At 35.7% G+C, this 6,408-nt stretch overlaps 1 non-coding gene across 1 annotated transcript; it reads left to right on the forward strand.

The window, feature by feature from the left end:
- The first annotated feature begins 255 nt into the window (after positions 1-255).
- Positions 256-328, forward strand: Trnav-aac (transfer RNA valine (anticodon AAC)). The gene has a single exon. It is a non-coding gene; the product is annotated as a tRNA-Val (tRNA).
- Positions 329-6,408: the final 6,080 nt, after the last annotated feature.

Genomic DNA, 6,408 nt, shown 5'->3' on the forward strand with positions numbered 1-6,408 from the left:
TACACTTTATAGATGACAGTGTCAGAGATCAACTTACCATTTATTCAAAATACTCCTATTGTCACAATCTGCGTATGAGTCATTCAAACATTACCTACATATTATTGAACCATAATTGATACGGTTATTCTAACTACGTAATCGACTATAGATTGTCTCGTAATCTTTATTACCGGCTTTCGCTGCCAACAAGGCCGTAATCTAGGTCACGTACGCTCACGAAAGTAGTCGACATTTTCGTCAGCGCTACCATCGGTTTCCGTGGTGTAGCGGTTATCACATCTGCCTAACACGCAGAAGGCCCCCGGTTCGATCCCGGGCGGAAACATCTGTTTTTTAACATTTTTGTTTTCAATTTTTAAAATAATGATGACTTAATAAAATGAAGATACAGTCGCATTTTGGTTTCACTAATATAAAGAAGTTAATTTTGAGCAAACAAATAATGAAAAATGTGAAAAAAAAACGGGGAAAATTATAAATCCTTGAGGGCTTCAATGATGCCCAAAATAACTATTCCACGCGGACGAAGTCGCGGGCGCAGCTAGTTATTCATAAAAAAGAATTGCCTTTTAACTTTAATTTTCAATTAGTACATCCAAGTTTAATTAGTTGTGAATGTACTTATATAGGTACGAATTGAAACCTGAAATGCTAAGTTAAGCGGAGTAAGGTGTAGCAACTAGCAATATATCAATGCAGTCGGCGAGGTGCTATGAGTTACGGCGACCACACGGCGGACGCGTGGGTGGTACAAGTCAAAAACTTACACGGTTTCAATGGGGCACCATTTTGTATTATTGAAAGTTTGAGCGGTCTGCCTGATGATGAGCAAGATGCGATGCGTACGTAAAATTTTAAATCGTGCAAAATTTGCTCTTAAATATGTTTTTATCCCCATACTTAAAGGTGACAATTGTAACATATTTTATATAACCTACATATAGAATATATATACATACATACATTACGTACATTACATACATTATCTACATTACATACATAACTTGAGTACTGTCCAATTGAATAATATATCAAGATATAATTTATTTGTTCGCTCTAATTATACGCGAGTTTCTATTTATTTTATTTTCTAGTGATTTCAGAAGCTATGATTTGTAAAAAATCTGTATTTTGAAGTGAGAAAAAAAGTGTTAAGTATAAAAAGGAGCGATTTATATATCTCTCAGCGTCAATTATACATCTTCAAGTACCAAAGTCTACTTTATTTATTCAAAACTTTAATGCATAATAAATGTACAAAAGGCTGACTTCATGCCGTTTGGCATTCTCTACCAGTCTACCAGCTGAGCAGAAAAACTTTAAGTTGGTGATGCGATAAAGCGCACATGCATACGGCAAATTATATACATTACAAACAATTTATAAAGAATTTTACGTATGCCTTAATTGTGTATTCTTTCTCTGCAGATATCGGAAACAAACAAGCAATGATTCTCATGTTGTGTGTAAGAAAAATCGCTTTCTCTTACAGTTTGAACCTGAACCCCTTGCTAGTCTTGCTACATTTCTCGCGCCGACCTGTCGTGTTTAATTGAGTTAGCACAAGTAACCGCTGTGCCCGGGAGATTCAACTTACCTCGCACTTGTGTTGCATACTATTTGGCTGAGTATGGAGTCTTGAATAATGTTATGTGAATTTAATATCTTCTATATCCCTTGCGGGGTAGACAAAGTCAACAGGCTTAAAAAGACTGAATGACCACGTTCAGCTATTTGGCTTAATGATAGAATTGAGATTCAAATAGTGACAGGTTGCTAGCCCAGCGCCTATAAGAACAATCCCAAGTTGATAAGCCTATCCCTTAGTCGCCTTTTACGACATCCATAGAAAAGAGTTTTTTATATTTTTTTATAAAAACAATTTTATAACGGTGCCGGGAACCACACCGCACAAGTTATAGTTTTCTGCATAAAATTATGCTATAACAGGAGTAAGAACATTAAGAACCCCTCGATTCGTTCGTTGTTTATGAACTCTATGATTTATTTTACTTCCTCGTAGCAACAGTGGTCGTATATCGTAAACTTTATGCCAGTAGTAATGGTGACCACGGCAAGCAGTCACTTAGCATAAGTGGCGAGTTCACCTGACTATTGGATGTAAGAAATTTGGATATGCTCATGTATGTACCGCGGATTGCATAATACATACATACATATAATCACGTCTATGTCCCTTGCGGGGTAGACAGACCCAACAGTCTTGTAAACTCACTGATAGGCCACGTTCAGCTATTTGGTTTAATGATAGAATTGAGATTCAAACAGTGACAGGTTGCTAGCCTGTCGCCTAAAAGAATCCCAAGTTTATAAGCTTATCCCTTAGTCGACCCCTTGACGTTGTTGAAGAAAATGCAGCAGTGCAGTTTGTTGTTACCGCTTCTTCTGCACTGACGCCTTGGAAGCGGCAGTAAACTTAGTTTTAAGTAATTTATTTGACGTCAACCAATGTTGTTAAACCATACGTTTTGACAATTATTAAGCGATACGAAGTATCCTATAATAATGAATAAAAATTTGAAATTGTGAATTTTTGAGTCTCATTTTACGACATCCGTGGGAAAGAGATGGAGCGGTCCTATTCTTTTTTTTATTGGTGCCGGCAACCACACGGCACCACACGGTAAAAATACATACTATATTAAATCTGGTTCACGTTCAGAATATCAAATATTAGTACATTCATGTCGCCAACAAAACAAAAGTCGTTACATAAATAATAATCGGACAACAAAACACGGTGTTTACCTCGCCGCCGCCGCGACACAAAAATAAAGGGACGCGCCCTCTACAATCGCATTATTACTCTACTAGCTGTGCCCGCGACTTCGTCCGCGTGGAATAGTTCAAACAATTAGGCATCTATTTGTCACAACATCAAATGAACAAAACAATTAGACATCAAGGCCTCAAGGATGAATAATTTTTCCCTTTTGTTGCACGTTTTACATTATTTCTTCGCTTCTTATAGTTGCAGCGTGATGTTATACAGCCTAAAGCCTTCCTCGATAAATGGTCTATTCAACGCAAAAAGAATTTCTCAATTCGAACCAGTAGTTCCTGAGATTAGGGCGTACAAACAAACAAACTCTTCAGCTTTAGAATATTAGTATAGATGAGTTAAGACTTTTGGAAACACTTCAAACTGTGCAGTGAAGTTATTTTTAACTCCCGATGTTATAAATGGGGTGATATCATTTCGATGTGTGTTGACAAACAAACTGATTGTCGTAAGCTATAAATTAAGTTTATCAAGGTTTTCACGTTGGTATTGTTACCGGTTAGGACTTTTTACCGTCACGTCTATATACATTGCGGGATAAACAGAGCCAACAGTCTTGAAAAGACAAAAGGACCACGTTCAGCTTTATGGCTTAATAATGGAATTGACCATCAAATAGGTTGCTATCCCATAGTCTTCAAAAAGAATCCCAAGCGAATTAGCCTTTCCTTTAGTCGCCTTTTACGGGATTCTTTTTTTAGGCGATGGGCTAGCAACCTGTCACTATTTGCATCTCAATACTATCAATAAGCCAAATAGCTGAACGTGGCCGATCAGTCTTTTCAAGACTGTTGGCTCTGTCTACCCCACAAGGGATATATCGGTGACTATATGTATGTATGTATTTTTAACAAAAACAGCTCTACTATAACTACAGTACACAACCTGTGTAATCCAAAACAAATATTTTTGCGTACAAAATTAACTGAAGCTCACGAAAATATGCGGAGTAATCCCTCAATAATTTTGTTATTCTACTAAATTCTAGGGTATAGATAATCTTTGTATATTCTTGTAGAAATATTTTCCCTCCGTATGGTAAGGTCGATACTGCGCATAAGCTGAGCGGGAGCGGGCGCGCATACCGAAGGAACTATGCGGAATATTTTTAATCTGTACAAATTAGGTTGAGGAACCGACTTAGCCCCGGGCGATTCTAAGGCAGCACAGTGGTTTTGTTAAGATGTGCTGTAGACAAAATGTGAAATGTTTTTTACTTTTTTCCTTGATGTATACATTGTAAATATAAATAAATAAATAAATGTAATGTTTTTTTAACATGAGCTCGTCTGGAAATCTGTTAGAGATTTTTGTTTTTAATTTAACACTTTATAAAATAAATCTAAAAACTTTAACGATATATAAATATTTAGTTTATTAAGAGAGTAATCAAATAATCTCATATATAAACTGATTTATTTATTGTTATTGTAATTCTCTACAATAACTCGTAATTTTTATTGAAATTTATACATAAATTTTTCATGTATTTCAAACTAAAATAAAAACAAATGTAAAATTTAAAAAATCTTAGTCCATAAAGAACCCATATCTAAGAAGAAAAACGAAAAAATGTATTTTATTTTGTATTTGTTGAAGTATCTGTGGACCACTGTGCACGGAATATGCATAAAAGACGGCGGCCATCTTGTATTTTATCAATCAAGATAGCCCAGGTGCCGTGTACAACATTCTTGAAATTGTTATTTGCGTTTAATTGATTTTCGTAAGTACAATATTGATTTTCGGTAGTAATTTAATACTTATTTCAACTTTAATACACACAGCCCTAAGTAAAGAAATCACACTTAAATACATTTTTTATGACATACACACAAACATCCTATCCTATTATTTTTTGTATTGGTGCCGGGAACCATACGGCACACCTTTTTATGACATTAATACCTAGTTAATGTACGGCGAACATGCACGAAAAGAGTTATGAATGTGGATGACGCAAAAGAAGCAAGATGTAGTTTCTGCCTCCCCTTCTGGGAAAGAGACGTGATTTTACGTATGTATAACAATAATCAATTGAAGTAACTTTACAATTTTCTTCAATAATATGATATTTAATTTGAATTAATTGCAAACAAAAATAAAATATATAAGGCAGAAGTTAGTTACTAAAGCGAAAATCAGTTTTCCAACGAGTGTCGATACCTACCGGTCTAACACACCTCTTTTTCAACGTGGTTAAAAACGAGTCACGATGCGAACTCGTGTCTAAAGTCGGTTGGTGCGGTGGGCAGTTAAATGGCAGTTTGCTGTCGCAGAATGTGAGTAACAAGTAAAAAACTCCGCGGTTAGCACTTAACGGTACATTTTCAATGGTCACCGAGAAAATTCGCACAAAAAAGAAACATCTTTAAAAATGTCTTAGTGAGTACCTATTTGAATGCCGTGTGGTTCACGGCACCAATAGAAAAAAATAGGATCACTGCATCTCTTTCCCATGGATGTCATAAAAGACAACCAAGGGATTGGTTAATACACTTGGGAGTCTTCTTTTAGGCGATGGGCTAGCAACCTGTCACTATTTGAATCAGCATGAATAGGGATGTAGACGTGATTATTGTATGAAAGTATTAAAATAATATGTATCCTACTTATACCACTAGTTTACCAATCGATCAATAGTGGTGACATATAGAAAACGATGTACGTACTTATACAACATTTGCATCCGTACGTTAGTAGACGTATCGATTGTGGTATACTTTTATGTATTGCCCACTGTACATTCCTTTAATTAAGTACTAAATTCTTACGGTGTGAGATACAGTAAGACAAAACCTGCACATTCGGGCGTCTTGGATATTATATTGGAACATAGACCATAGTCATCATAGACTATGGTCTATGTTCCAATATGAGTTAGGTCCTCTGAAAACGTTGTGGAGGTCACACGAGTCGCTATGAGATATCGACTCGTGAGACATCGACTCGTGTGATAGTCGCTAGAGAGTCGTATATGATCTGACTACCATGCATGGTAATGAACAGACCCCGGGCTCCTCAGTAAGGCGAGGATGTAACCAGGACTAACATACATACATACATAAAATCACGCCTCTTTCCCGGAGGGGTAGGCAGAGACTACCTATTTCCACTTGCCACGATCTCTGCATATTTCTTTACCAGGACTAACGCTAGGATAAATAAGCTTATACTGATTTTTTGTCACTCGACTGGATATCCAATCTTTTGAGGCTTTAATTTACATGATGCGCATGCGTTAAAAGCTGATAATGCAATCAAAATTTGTCAACACATAAATAATATAAATAATTATTTCAAACATGTTAACCACAATAAAACAAATAACTTACAATACGTGACAACCATTGTTGTGGTTTGGTATTTTATTTACGGCATACTCAGAACAATTAAACCACAGGTTAATTATAATAAGAATAATTAACAGCTCTTCAGTTAGATTTCTAAATATACGAGACAATATGTAGGATTCGTCATTTCGTGTTGGTTTTAAATAAGTTTAAATTTGTTCAAATTGTGATATAATAAATGAGTCAAGCGCATTTAATTGATTAGGCAATGAAAAGGTATTATAATATTTTGTAACATACTTACTTGTG

Source organism: Amyelois transitella, chromosome 9 (assembly GCF_032362555.1).
Source record: "Amyelois transitella isolate CPQ chromosome 9, ilAmyTran1.1, whole genome shotgun sequence".
NCBI classification, from domain to species: domain Eukaryota; kingdom Metazoa; phylum Arthropoda; class Insecta; order Lepidoptera; family Pyralidae; genus Amyelois; species Amyelois transitella.